General features: G+C 45.7%; 1 long non-coding RNA gene across 1 annotated transcript in view; it reads left to right on the forward strand.

The window, feature by feature from the left end:
- LOC134359690 (uncharacterized) overlaps positions 1 to 15,004 on the forward strand; it is a 45,613-nt gene that overhangs the window by 17,827 nt on the left and 12,782 nt on the right. Inside the window, exon 3 of the long non-coding RNA XR_010021174.1 lies at positions 2,056 to 2,239. This is a non-coding gene — a long non-coding RNA (uncharacterized LOC134359690). The remainder of the gene's footprint in view (positions 1 to 2,055; positions 2,240 to 15,004) is intronic.

Below are 15,004 nucleotides of genomic sequence, written 5' to 3' on the forward strand. Positions count from 1 at the left end.
GTGGAAGCCCAATTATCACAAATGTCCAGTCAGAGTGAGACCTGTCCACCATAACCCTGTGTCTTCTACCACCAAAACAATTTTGAATCCAATTTACCAATTCACTGTGCATCCCATGAACCTTACTCTTCTGGATCAGTCCAGGGTGAAGGACCTTAGCAAATGCCTTACTAATATGTATACAGGCAACAGCCACTGCCCTATCACATCAGTCATCTCCTCCAAGAGCTCTGAAATTAAGACATGACTCCCCTGCTGAAAGCCATCTTGACTCTCCCTAATATAGTAAGTCTATGCTTTTCCAAATGCAAATAAATCTTATCACCAGGTATCACCTCTAATAGGATCCTTACCACTGATGCGAGGCTCACCCACCTATTATTTGCTTGATTATCCCTGTTGCTGCTCCTAAACAGAAGAAAAACATTGGTTACTCTTCCATCCTCTGGGACTTCACTTGTGGCTAGAGAGGATACAAAGATCTCTCAATGCTGCAGAGATCTCCTCTCTTATGTATCACTATAATCTAGCACCGATCAATCAGGCCCTGAGGATCTATCCAGCTTAATGTTTCTAAAGAGCCCAAACATCTCCTTCTGGATCTTAGCAAACCCAACAGTGATATCACTATCCTCCATTTTCTTTCCCTGGGTGAATGCTAACGCAAAATCCCCGTTTCGGACCTCACCCACTTCTTCTAGCTCCAGGCATACTTTCCCCTCCCTTTGCCATTACATGGTTTACCCAAGTTACCAGCTTGTTTTAAATGTGTGTATAAATAACAATGGAACTGCAGACATTTACCTTCAGGTTTGTCAGTTTGCTCAGGGTATCATTTTGATGAGTTTAAATTAGAAAAGGATGAATCTTTTTGCTACAGTTAATCTGCAGGATCCATGACAGTCAATGGGAGATAGAAGGGTAGATGTGTAGAGAAATCATGGAGAGGAGTAGAGTAAAGAGATTAGATAGGGAGGAATTTGTAAAGTGCATCCCAGAGAGTTTTTCTGAGCAAGTGCGTGGATCATACTGTGAAAGAATGTGCTCTATTGGATTTGATCTTGGGAAATGGAGCCAGGCAAAGAGTGAAATTAACAGTGGGGTTGCATTTTAGTATCAGTGATCATAAGTCTATATGTTTCAAGAGTTATGGATTGGGATAAGGACAGCCCACAGGTTAGGATCCTAAATGGGGAAGGGCTAATTTCAATAATTTAAGGTAGGACCTGGTGAAAGTAACGAGAACCTCTGCTTGTGGGTAGAGTATGTCTAGTAAGTCAGAATCTTTTGAAAAGGATACAGTGAGGGTTCAGGAGAAATGAGGGTGAATGGGAAGGATGGCAAGATTAGAGAACTCTGCTTGACGAGGGATGCAGATGAGTTGATTGACTAAAGAACTCCTTACAATTCATGTGTCTGTCTAAATACTTCTTAAACACCACTATCATATCTGTGTTCACCCTTTGCACTGTGTTCCAGGCACCTCCTACTCCCTGTATAAAAAAAAAACTTGCCTCTTAAATCCCTTATAAACTTTCCCTCTCTTAGCGTAATCCTATGCCCTCTAGTATTCGACATTTCTACCCTGGAAGAAAGATTTTGACTATTTAGTCTATCTACACCTCTCGTAATTTTATAATCTTCCATCAGATCACCCCACAAGCCTCCAGTGCTCCAAAGGAAATCACTGTAGGATAAGATTTAGGTGAATCCCAATACATTCCACATATACTGTACATTAAGAGGAAGAGAGTTGTGTCTGCTGGAGACAACACCTGTCATCAAAGATCTCCATCATCTGGGCCATGCAATCTTCTTGCAGCTGACATTGGGCAGGGGCTTGAAGTCCCACACCACCAGGTTCAAGAACAGCTATTTCCCTTTAACTATTTGAATCTTGAGCCAAGTAGTGAAACCCTAACCACTACTTTAGTATGGTAGCTTTGACAACTTTGACCACTTTGCACTAAAATTGACTTTTTTCTAACTGTGTTCTTTCTTGTAAAAAGTATTTGCAATTTATGTTTAATTTATATTTTTTTTGTGATTTTTTAGTGAGAGATGGCAATGGTCTGGAACGTATTAACTCAGAAGTGAAGAGATGCATGATGTCTTGGCATGTATAAAAGTCAAAAGATACCTAGAGCCTGAAGAAATATATCCCAGGATGTTATAGGAGTTAAGCGGGCAGGCAATGGCTGGGACACCACTGGTCATTTTTACATCTTTGTTTGCCCAGGTGAGTACTGGATGATTGGTAAATAGCAAATTGTTCAAGGACATCAGTGGCTAACCACAGGCCTATGAGCTTTACACCAGTGGTGGGGAAATTATTGGGAAAAAATTCTAAGGGATGGGATTTAGCTCCACTTAGAAAGGCAGGAATTGATTTAATGATAGTCACCATGAGTTTTTGTATGGAAAACTTGCTTCACAAGCTTAGTTGAGTTTCTTGAGGAGGTAACTAAGCACGTTGATGAAGGGAATACCATCAGTAGTTTATCAAGGGGTTCAGGAAGGCATTTGACATGATCGTCTGTGGTTGGCAGGTTCAGGAGGTTAGAGCTGATGAAATTGAGAACAGACTAGTGAATGGTTTGGTGATGGGAACCACAAGGTGGTGAATATGTGGGATTCATTGTCACAGATGGCTGTGGAGGTTGTCATCGGGTATACTTACATTTGAGGTTAATATGTTCTTGGTTAGTAAGGACATCAAAGGTTACAGGGAGAAGACAGGAAAATGGGATTGAGAGGTAGTCATGATGGAACGGCAGACCAGACTCAAAGGGCCAAATGACCTCATTTTGCTCATATGTCCTGTGGTATTTTGGTTTTATGAATTGCACCTTAACTGGAGCAGAACCAGTTTTCTGGCTGGGATGTTCACTAGTGCCATGTAGGAGGGTTTAAACTAGTTTAGCAAAGGGGTAGGACTTAGAGCACTGGGTCAGAAAATAGAGGGATTGAGAGGAAGTCTGTAAGGAGGGACAGACAGGCACAAGGTAATAGACATAGTGGAATGGTTAGATTGAAATGTGTTCCTTTTAAAAATTAGAGTATTAAGGGTAAGGGTGATGACCTTAGGGCAAGATAAAGAAAGGATGGATAATGAGAGAGCTGAGGAATTTAGTCAGGAAAGAAAAGAAAGTGTATTTTAGGAAGCTAAAATTAAATGGAGTCATCACTGATTGCTGAACTCAGGAATGGAATTAGGAGTCAGGAGGGGCCATGAGAAGTCTTTGGCAAGTAGGATTGAAGAGTACCCCAAAGACTTCTATACACATATCAAGAACAGGAGGATAAATAGGGAGACGTTAGCACTATTGAAGGATAAAACATAGAAACATAGAAACATAGAAAATAGGTGCAGGAGTAGGCCATTCGGCCCTTCGAGCCTGCACCGCCATTTATTATGATCATGGCTGATCATCCAACTCAGAACCCTGTACCAACCTTCCCTCCATACCCCCTGACCCCTGTAGCCACAAGGGCCATATCTAACTCCCTCTTAAACATAGCCAATGAACTGGCCTCAACAGTTTGCTGTGGCAGAGAATTCCACAGATTCACCACTCTCTGTGTGAAGAAGTTTTTCCTAATCTCGGTCCTAAAAGGCTTCCCCTCTATCCTCAAACTGTGACCCCTCGTTCTGGACTTCCCCAACATCGGGAACAATCTTCCTGCATCTAGCCTGTCCAATCCCTTTAGGATTTTATACGTTTCAATCAGATCCCCCCTCAATCTTCTAAATTCCAACGAGTATAAGCCGAGTTCATCCAGTCTTTCATCATATAAAAGTCCTGCCATCCCAGGAATCAATCTGGTGAACCTTCTTTGTACTCCCTCTATGGCAAAGATGTCTTTCCTCAGATTAGGTGACCAAAACTGCACACAATACTCCAGGTGTGGTCTCACCAAGGCCTTGTACAACTGCAGTAGTACTTCTCTGCTCCTGTACTCGAATCCTCTTGCTATAAATGCCAGCATACCATTCGCCTTTTTCACCGCCTGCTGTACCTGCATGCCCACTTTCAATGACTGGTGTATAATGACACCCAGGTCTCATTGCACCTCCCCTTTTCCTAATCGGCCACCATTCAGATAATAACCTGTTTTCCTGTTTTTGCCACCAAAGTGGATAACTTCACATTTATCCACATTAAATTGCATCTGCCATTAATTTGCCCACTCACCTAACCTATCCAAGTCACCCTGCATCCTCTTAGCATCCTCTTCACAGCTAACACTGCCGCCCAGCTTCGTGTCATCCGCAAACTTGGAGATGCTGCATTTAATTCCCTCATCCAAGTCATTAATATATATTTTAAACAACTGGAGTCCAAGCACTGAGCCTTGCGGTACCCCACTAGTCACTGCCTGCCATTCTGAAAAGGTCCCGTTTACTCCCACTCTTTGCTTCCTGTCTGCCAACCAATTCTCTATCCACATCAATACCTTACCCCCAATACCGTGTGCTTTAAGTTTGCACACTAATCTCCTGTGTGGGACCTTGTCAAAAGCCTTTTGAAAATCCAAATATACCACATCCACTGGTTCTCCCCTATCCACTCTACTAGTTACATCCTCAAAAAATTCTATGAGATTCGTCAGACATGATTTTCCTTTCACAAATCCATGCTGACTTTGTCCGATGATTTCACCGCTTTCCAAATGTGCTGTTATCACATCTTTGATAACTGACTCTAGCAGTTTCCCCACCACTGATGTTAGGCTAACCGGTCTATAATTCTCTGGTTTCTCTCTCCCTCCTTTTTTAAAAAGTGGGGTTACATTAGCCACCCTCCAATCCTCAGGAACTAGTCCAGAATCTAAAGAGTTTTGAAAAATTATCACTAATGCATCCACTATTTCTTGGGCTACTTCCTTAAGCACTCTGGGATGCAGACCATCTGGCCCTGGGGATTCATCTGCCTTTAATCCCTTCAATTTACCTAACACCACTTCCCTACTAACATGTATTTCCCTCAGTTCCTCCATCTCACTGGACCCTCTGTCCCCTACTATTTCCGGAAGATTATTTATGTCCTCCTTAGTGAAGACAGAACCAAAGTAATTATTCAATTGGTCTGCCATGTCCTTGCTCCCCATAATCAATTCATCTGTTTCTGTCTGTAGGGGACCTACATTTGTCTTATCTGCTCTGATCTGTACAGCACTTTGGTCAACGTGGGTTGTTTTTAAATGTGCTATATAAATAAATTTGACTTGACTTGACTTGACTTTTTAGGAAGTTACCAGGAAAGTGGATGACAGCAAGGCAGTGGATGTTGTCTACATGGACTTTAGCCGGGTATTTGACAAGGTCCCACATGGGAGGTTGGTCAAGAAAGTTCAATTGCTTGGCATTCAAGATGCAGTAGTAAATTGGATTGGCACTGGGAGAAACCAGAGGGTGGTAGCAGATGCTTCCCTCTCTCACGAGGAAATCTGCAGATGCTGGAATTTCATGCAACACACAAAAAAATTGCTGGTAAACGCAGCAGGCCAGGCAGCATCTATAGGAAGAGGTACAGTCGACGTTTCGGGCCGAGACCCTTCGTCAGGTCTAACTTCTTTGAGTTAGTCCTGACGAAGGGTCTCGGCCTGTAACGTCGACTGTACCTCTTCCTATAGATGTTGCCTGGCCTGCTGTGCTTCGCTCTCTGACTGGAGGCCTGTGACTGGTGGAGTTTCGTAGGGTTCGGTGCTGGGTCCATTGTTGTTTGTCATCTATATCAACGATCTGGATGATAATTTGGTAAACTGGATCAGCAAATTTGCGGATGACACCAAGGTTGGGAGGGCAGTGGACCATGAGGAAGGCTATCATGGCTTGCAGTGGGATCTAGACCAGCTGGGAAAAATGGACTGAAAAATGGCAGATGGGGGCTGGCTGGTGGCGCAATGACATCAGCGCTGGACAAGGGAGCGGGGGTTCCCGGGTTCGAAACAGTCGGGTCCGCTCCCGAGTACGCTTTCCATCTGTGCCAGGTTGAGTGTCGAGTTGGCAATGCAACCTCATAAAATAAAGGGAAAAATACTGTGTAGCACGCCACACAGTCTCTCTGTCATAAAAAAAAAGCCATGAAAAGGACATCATCATGGACGCATACAGGCACACGCCAAAAACAAAATGGCAGATGGAATTTAATGCAGACAGTGTGGAGTGTTGCAATTCGGTTGGAATTAGGTTTTACACAGTGTACGGTAGGGCACTGAGGAGTGCAGTAGAACAAAAGGATCTGGGAATACAGGTCCATAATTCATTGCAAGTGGTGTCACAGATTGATAGAGTCATTAAGAAAGCTTTTGACACATTGGCCTTCATAAGGCAAAATATTGAGTACAGGAGTTGGGGTGTTAAGTTGAAGTTGTATAAGATATTGGTGAAACCTGATTTGGAATATTGTGTGTAGTTTTGGAAAGATGTAAATAAGGTTGAAAGAGTACAGGGAAAATTTACAAGGATTTTGCCAGGTCTGGAGGACCTGAGTTATATGGAAAGATTGAATAGGTTAGCACTTTATTCCTTGGAACGTAGAAGATTGAGAGGAGATTTGATAGAGGTATACAAAATTATGAGGGGTATAGATAGAATAAATGCAAGCAGGCTTTTTCCCCTCAGGTTGGGTGGGACTACAACCAGAGGTCATGGGTTAAGGGTGAAAGGTGAAAAGGTTAAGGGGAACATGAGAGGAAACTTCCTTCACTCAGAGGGCCCTGAAAGTGTGGAACAAGCTGCCTGCCCAAGTCTCAATTTCAACGTTTAAGAGAAGTTTGGATAGGTACATGGATGATAGGGGTAGATATGGAGGGCTATGGTCCCGGTGCAGGTCAGTGAGAGTAGGCAGTCTAAATGGTTCAGCAAGGACTAGACGGGATGAAGGGCATGTTTCGGTGCTGTACTTTTCTATGAGTCTATGGACAGTGATAAAGGTTAATAAAGAGTACATAAGGATATAAACTCCATGGCCACTTTACAAGGTATCTCCTGTACCTAATAAATTTGCCACTGAGTGTATGTCCATGGCCTTCTGCTGCTGTAGCCCATCGACTTCCAGGCTCAACGTTGTGCATTTAGAGATGCTCTCCTGCACACCTCTGTTGTAATGCTGTATTCAGCGGCCCCAACCACCAAGCCGCAAAGCATGTGCTACCGGGCCACGAGGAAACGATACGAGTCAGCTGCACCTTTCCTCATTCCCTGTCACACACTGTTGAACTTGAACATAGGGTTGCCAACTGTCCCATATTTGCCAGGACATCCCTTATGTTGGTCTCAATTGGTTTGTCCCATACGGGACCGCCCTTGTCCCATGTTTCCCCACTAAGACAGAGCGTTCCTATGAAACCGTTCGTAAGCCAAAATGGCGTAAAGCGAAGAAGCAATTACCATTAATTTATATGAGAAAAAATTTTGAGCGTTCCCAGACCCAAAAAATAACCTACCAAATCATACCAAATAATACATAAAACCTAAAATAACATAACATATAGTAAAAGCAGGAATGATATGATAAATACACAGCCTGTATAAAGTAGAAATAATGTATGTACAGTATAGTCAGGAAGATTAAGCCAAAACTAATTTGTGGGAAAAAAATCGGTACGTATGCACATGCGCACATCACACATGCGCACACAGGTGCCCGTGCAAGGCTTCATGGTCATGGTAGTCTTTCTCGGGGTAAACCCAAGTGTCCTGTATTTGACTGCTACTTTTGTCCCTTATTTGGGAGTGAGAAAGTTAGCAACCCTAACTGTAATGGACATGTTGAGGTGAGTTTAACCCTACTTGAACACCCCCCCCCCCCAGGTCAGTCAGTCCGCAAGAATATTGTCAATATTAAACAGGTCTGCGGTGCAAAAAAGGTTGGGGACCCCTGCTGTATGTGATTATTTGAGTTATTTTTGCCTTCCTATCAACTTGAACCAGTCTGGCCAATCTTCCCTGACCACTTTCACCCACAGAGCTGCAGCTCATTGTTTTTTTATAAGTTTTCTTTTCCACACCATTCTAGAAACCGTTGTGTGTGAAAATCCCAGGAGTTCACTTTTGTGATAATCAAATCACTCCATCAAAGGTCACTTAGATCACATTCCTCCTCCATTCTGATGTTTGGTCAAAATAACACTGAACCTCTTGACCATGCCTGCATGCTTTAATGCATTGAGTTGCTGTCACGTGATTGGCTGATTAGATATTTACATTAACGAGCAGGTGTACAGGTGTACCTAATAAAGTGGCCACTGAGTGTAGATCAGATAGAGACAATGGCAGATAGAGTTTATTCTAGGCAAATGTGAGGTTTTACACTTTGGGAGGTCAGGGGGAAAATGACAGGACCCTCAGAAGTACAATGGTAACTCGGGGTCAAGTTCATAGCTCCCTAACAGTGCCTGCACAGGTTAATAGAGCAGTAAAGAAGACAAAAGGCATGCTTACTTTTATTACTGTCAGGAAGTTATGATTCAGCTATGGACAGACCACGTCTGGAGTACTGTGTACAGTTCTGGTTGCCCAATTATAGGAAGAACATGGAGCTTTCGGAGAAGGTGCAGAACAGGTTTATACTAGGATGTTTCCTCAATTGGAGGATATATATGCTGTAAGGAGAGTTGGGACAAACTTGGGTTGTCTTCTCTGAAATGTTTTTGGTTGAAGGAAGATCTTTTGGAAGTTTAAGAAATTATGAGATGCATTGATAGTTAGTGTCTTTTTCCCAGAGTGGAGATGCCAGGTGAAAGGGGAAGGATAAAAGGAGCTGTCCACGGCAAGTTTTTTACACAGTGAGTGTTGGGTCCCTGGAGTGGGCTGGAAGGGATGCTACTGGAAGCAGGTATAATCAGGAAAGTTTAAGTGGTATTTAGACAGATGTGAGCAAGCAGGGAATGGAGAACTATACACCACATACTGATGAAATTTATTCATTGATATGGTTGGCATAAAGGGCCTGTTCTTGTGCTGTACTGTTCCAAGATCTGTGGACTTAGTGTACTTTGCCTTGAGGCTTGTTCAAAACCTAAGTGGCAGCTCCAAGAATATTTTTGTTTAAATCTCAAGCTGATCTTTGAGAAATAACACACACAAAAGTGCTGGTGGAACACAGCAGGCCAGGCAGCATCTTTAGGAAGAAGTACAGTCGACGTTTCGGGCCGAGACCCTTTGCCAGTCCTGACAAAGGGTCTCGGCCCGAAACGTCGACTGTACTTCTTCCTATAGATACTGCCTGGCGTGCTGCATTCCACCAACATTGTGTGTTGCATGAATTTCCAGCATCTGCAGATTTTCTCGTGTTTGTGTCCTTGAAAACTATGTGCCTTTCCTCTGTAACTGTCCACAACGATGTGGAGATCTGCCAGATATATTTACTGGAACATCATCTGACTTCACACCATGTTATATACAATAAATGCGTTGAAAAGGACTCTCGCTTTTTCTACGCAAACAACAGGAATTCTGCAGATGCTGGAAATTCAAGCAACACACATCAAAGTTGCTGGTGAACTCAGCAGGCCAGGCAGCATCTCTAGGAAGAGGTACAGTCGACGTTTCAGGCCGAGACCCTTCGTCAGGACTAACTGAAGGAAGAGTTAGTAAGAGATTTGAAAGTGGGAGGGGGAGGGGGAGATCCAAAATGATAGGAGAAGACAGGAGGGGGAGGGATGGAGCCAAGAGCTGGACAGGTGATTGTCAAAAGGGACATGAGAGGATCATGGGACAGGAGGTCTGGGAAGAAAGACGGGGGGGGGGAACCCAGAGGATGGGCAAGGGGTATAGTCAGAGGGACAGAGGGAGAAAAAGGAGAGTGAGAGAAAGAATGTGTGTATAAAAATAAGTAACAGATGTGGTACGAGGGGGAGGTGGGGCATTAGCGGAAGTTAGAGAAGTTGATGTTCATGCCATCAAGTTGGAGGCTACCCAGACAGAATATGAGGTGTTGTTCCTCCAACCTGAGTGTGGCTTCACCTTTACAGTGGAGGAGGCCGTGGAAAGACTTGTCAGAATGGGAATGGGATGTGGAATTAAAATGTGTGGCCACTGGGAGATCCTGCTTTCTCTGGCGGACAGAGCGTAGGTGTTCGACACCACGAGGTAACGAGACCCTGGAAGCAGTGTGCCCCCAGAAGTTGGTGGGAGTTTTGGAGGTCTGGACGCGGGACCAGCCATACCTCGCTTTTTCTACTAATGTTTAATTTTATCAAAAGGCAACAATTTCAAATATAATACATTTTTCATAAATGGAAAGCATCATGACAACTGAATTTCATGCTCCTTTTAAAGGCTGCCCCTCTACCAGCCATTGCTTACGATGGAATAAATCTGATTGTTTTCAGCCTGATCTGTCCTAAATGATGTACTAACAAATTCTCTCATACTATCACCTGCATTGTTTTCAGTCATTGTCAAACTCATCTGCACTAATTGTCAATCACATCTTCAGTGATCTCCCAGGCTTCAGAATGACCTGCTTTCACTCCAGCCTGTGGTTGATGAGGTGAGTGATAAGGATCATGGGGCCCATGAACTCTGCTGCTGGTAGAATAATCGGCGATTAGGCGATTAGTGGAGCAGGTTGGTGAGTAGTTTATTCCTTCTCCCAGTAATGACGGATTTTTAAAAACTCTTGGCACGTGCTGTAAGGTGCTTAACGCCATCTCAAATCCTCCTTCCCCACTTCAGATACCACATTTTCTTTTCAAGAAGATTTGGAGGACATCCTTGAATCCTTTCCTCTTTTTGCCAAGATCATCTCTTCCCAGGGACAGAGCTTGGAATAGAAAGGAGAAAGGAGGATCTATTTTGAAAAGTTAATGTTGTTCTCTGTCGATGAACAGGCCTGTCGAATGAGTTAACCAAGTCAAATCATTTATGGTTATTTAACTATGTACATGTATATAACATAAATAACTGTATAATGTATTTAGAAAAGAGACATTTCCCCAAACCAGGGTGTAACACACAGTAGGACACATAACACACGATAACTTAGGAAGGTAAGAAGAAAATCTACCGATAAATCATGCATAAATAACAAATTAAAGTGCATTAGTTATCATGGTCCGGATCAGGGACCCTTTAAATTTACTTTGAGTTATGATCCGGACCATTGACTCCCTGTTTCTCTTTGGTTTCCTGTTTTCCCATGTCCCTCAGGCTTGGTGATTAGAGGCAATTTACTCTCGGCTGAACCACCAGTTTATAGGCTCCGGCTTTCAGCCGTTCGGCGCGAGAGCATTTGCAAAGCCACCAAAGGTACTGCGAACCAGTGTCATCTGGCCGGAACAAGCCTAGTCTCCCCCCGAAGCGAGTGCCAGTAAGTCGCCTTTCCTCACCGGAGCAACTCTGTCAAGTTACCTCGCTAAAGCGAGCCTGCAAAGTTTCCTCACCGAGGCAGGTCCGTCAGTTAACCTGCCGGAGGGAATCAAGAGCTGCTGTCTACTGTTCCCGGGCCGAGTCTAGAGCTCGCCAGTACCTGGAGGCTCCAAGTACCGCGTCCTGGCTCCAGAGGCTCCAAATCTCAAGTCCTGGCCCTGGCGGTCCATGATTCCTAGTCCTAGCCCAGACCCTTAGTCCCAGCCAAGTCCAAGGCCTGAGCCCTTGTCCAGTATGTTATTCCTGCTTCTGCTTTGCTCCTCCTTGCAACGAGCATAGTGTTTTTGTGTCTTGCATTTGGGTCCTCCCTTGCTCCCAGCACTATTGAATGTTGAATATTCAATATTGAAAGGTATGGGACAGATTAACCAGTGATACCTCGAATACGATGCGGCAAAGAATTCAGAAACCTAATGGCTTCGGGGAAGAAACTGTTTCCCATTCTGACTGTTCTTATTTTTATGCATTAGAGTCTCCTGCCTGATGTTAGAAAGTCGAAGGGGATGCTGGATGGATGGGTGGGATCCTTGATAAAACTAAAGGCCCTGCATATGCAGCGCTACTGATCAATGTCTCCGATGGGAGGTAGGGAGATCCCTATGATCCTCTCAGCTGCTCTCACAGTCCTTTTTTCTGGACTTCCAGTCCGATGCTCGACTGCTCCCATACCAGATGGAGATGCAGCTCGTCAGGACACTCTCAGTGCTGGTTCTGGAAAATGCAGTTAAGATGGAGTGGGGGTGGGCGGGGGGAGCCTCGCTTGCCCCAATCTCCTTAGGAAGTGCAGGCAGGCACTGCTGTACCTTCTTGTTCAGGGAGGTAATATTAAGGGACCAGATGAGGTTATCCATGATGTGGACTCCCAGGAACTTGGGGGACTTAACTCTTTCTACGGAAGAGCCATATATTCGCAGAGGGGGATGGTTCATCTGCACCTTCCTGAAGTCCACAGTGATTTCTCTGGTCTTCTCCACGTTCGGGCTTAGGTGGTTTGTCTCATGCCAACCCACCAGCTGCTCCACTTCCTCTCTGTACCCTGTCTTGTCATCGTTGATGATGAGTCCAAACTTGATGACATGGTTTGAGCTAGCTCCTGTGACACAGCCATGCATCGGCAGGGTGAAGGACAGGGGGCTGAGCTCATTGGCAGGGTGAAGAGCAGGGGGCTGAACTCATCGGCAGGGTGAAGAGCAGGGGGCTGAGCTCATCGGCAGGGTGAAGAGCAGGGGCTGAGCTCATCGGCAGAGTGAAGAGCAGGGGGCTGAGCTCATCGGCAGGGTGAAGAGCAGGGGGCTGAGCTCATCGGCAGGGTGAAGAGCAGGGAGCTGAGCTCATCGGCAGAGTGAAGAGCAGGGGGCTGAGCTCATCGGCAGGGTGAAGAGCAGGGGGCTGAGCTCATCAGCAGGGTGAAGAGCAGGGGGCTGAGCTCATCGACAGAGTGAAGAGCAGGGGGCTGAGCTCATCGGCAGGGTGAAGAGCAGGGGGCTGAGCTCATCGGCAGAGTGAAGAGCAGGGGGCTGAGCTCATCGGCTGGGTGACGAGCAGGGGGCTGAGCTCATCGGCAGTGTGAAGAGCAGGGGGCTGAGCTCATCGGCAGGGTGAAGAGCAGGGGGCTGAGCTCATCGGCAGAGTGAAGAGCAGGGGGCTGAACTCATCGGCAAGGTGAAGAGCAGGGGGCTGAGCTCATCGGCAAGGTGAAGAGCAGGGGGCTGAGCTCATCGGCAGGGTGAAGAGCAGGGGGCTGAGCTCATCGGCAGGGTGAAGAGCAGGGGGCTGAGCTCATCGGCAGGGTGAAGAGCAGGGGGCTGAGCTGACAGCCTTGGGGAACGCCAGTGCTTAGCGTAAAGGGACTCGAGACATTGCTATCCTTACAGACTGACTGTGTCCTTTCAGTTAAGAAATCCAGTATCCAGTTGCAGAGAGAGGTGTTGAGACCCAGCGAGGACAGTTTTCCCACCAGTTTCTGGGATATGATGGTGTTAAGTGCCAAACTGAAGTCTATAACCCACAGTCTGGCATATGAAACTCTATTTTCCAGGTGGAACAGGGCAGAAGCTATGGCATTATCAGTAGATTGATTTGAGCGATAAGAGAACTGGAAGGAGTCAAAGGCAGCCAGGAGGAAGGCTTCAATGTTGTCCATGATCAGCTACTCAAAGCTTTTCATAATGGTTGATATTAATACCACAGGACAATAGTCATTTAGGCAGGTTACTCTCACCTTCTTTGGTATTGGAATAATGGTTGCTGCCTTGAAAACTGAGAGGACAATGAACTTCCAGAAAGATGTTGATAACTCCATTAGCTGAGCTGTGTGGTCTTTCAGAAGCCAACATGGTACACTATTGGGCCCCACAGCTTTGTGTGGGTTGACTCTGGCCAAGTCTTCCTCACCTCAGCTTCAGCCAAACCGAGGGTCTGTTCCCCTGGGGGGAGGGGTGCCTTCCTCGCCAGCACTTTGTTCTGTGCATCAAACTGGGTGTAAAAGACATTCAACCTATCAGGGAGTGAGGCATCCTGGTCACTGAGGCGCAGGGCAGACTTGTAACCAGTAATCCTCTGAATTTCCTGCCACATGCACCTCGTGTCCCTGGTATCACAGGAGCGGCCGTAAGTTCTCTGGGAATGCTCCCGCTTTTCCTTCCTGATGGAGTGAGAAAGCACAGTTCTTGCTTCCCTGAGAGCTGTTGCATCCCCTGATCTAAAGGCAGCATCACGATTTCTCAGCCATGTACAGACCTCTGCAGTCAGCCATGACTTCTGATTTGCCCTCCTCTGGATGTGTTTCATTATAGTAACATCCTCAGTACACGTCTCTATGTGGCTGGTCACAGAATCCACTTACTCCTTGATGATAACGTGGCTGCTATCAAATTAAAATCAAACCAAGTTTAATTATCGTTCACACCATACAAAACAGCATCCCTCTGGGGCCAAGGTGCAAAAGCATACTCACACATTCAAAATAGCGAGAAAGGGGGAGAAAAGAAACATAGTCATTTACTTTATACTTTATATTTTACTGTCACCAAACAATAAAGAAAGACATTTAAGAAAGGCATTTTTAGTCCAAGAACCTGAGTGGCAAATTGATGGCCCTCGGCAGTCCAGCCTGTGATTCCACCGATCCAACACTGGAGGGCAGCACCAAAGGGAGCGGCCACCACCCCAACCCAACAAACTGAGCCCGGACACCAAGCTACAGCTCCAGCCCACGACTTAAGGCCGAGTCTCCACTACAGTCGAGGTGACACTGCTGCCTCGTCGCCTGTCTCTCCACCAAACAAGGGAAGCAGGCCTGCGGCAATCAATGTCCAATGTGGTCTTGCAATCGCAAAAGAAACATCCAAGACAGTCACTCACAGTTTCACTACACGCCGCCCTCGTGCCAACTCAAAGACGCCAACTCTGGTGCCTCCAAGTAGCAGACAGCAGCATGGTCTGCACCCAGGTCAGCTCTTCCGAACCCAGTCTATCTCCTCCCTTGGCCTGACAGCCTGACTCGTCTTCCTCGGCCCAACTCTCTTGGTCCAACAGGCTGACTCACCTTCCCTGAACCACCTTGGCCAGCTACTCCGAACAATAAGCAGCTCACTGCGGTGGACCTCCTTTCCGGAAGTTTCC

The sequence above is a fragment of the Mobula hypostoma genome, chromosome 21 (assembly GCF_963921235.1).
Source record: "Mobula hypostoma chromosome 21, sMobHyp1.1, whole genome shotgun sequence".
NCBI lineage: Eukaryota > Metazoa > Chordata > Chondrichthyes > Myliobatiformes > Myliobatidae > Mobula > Mobula hypostoma.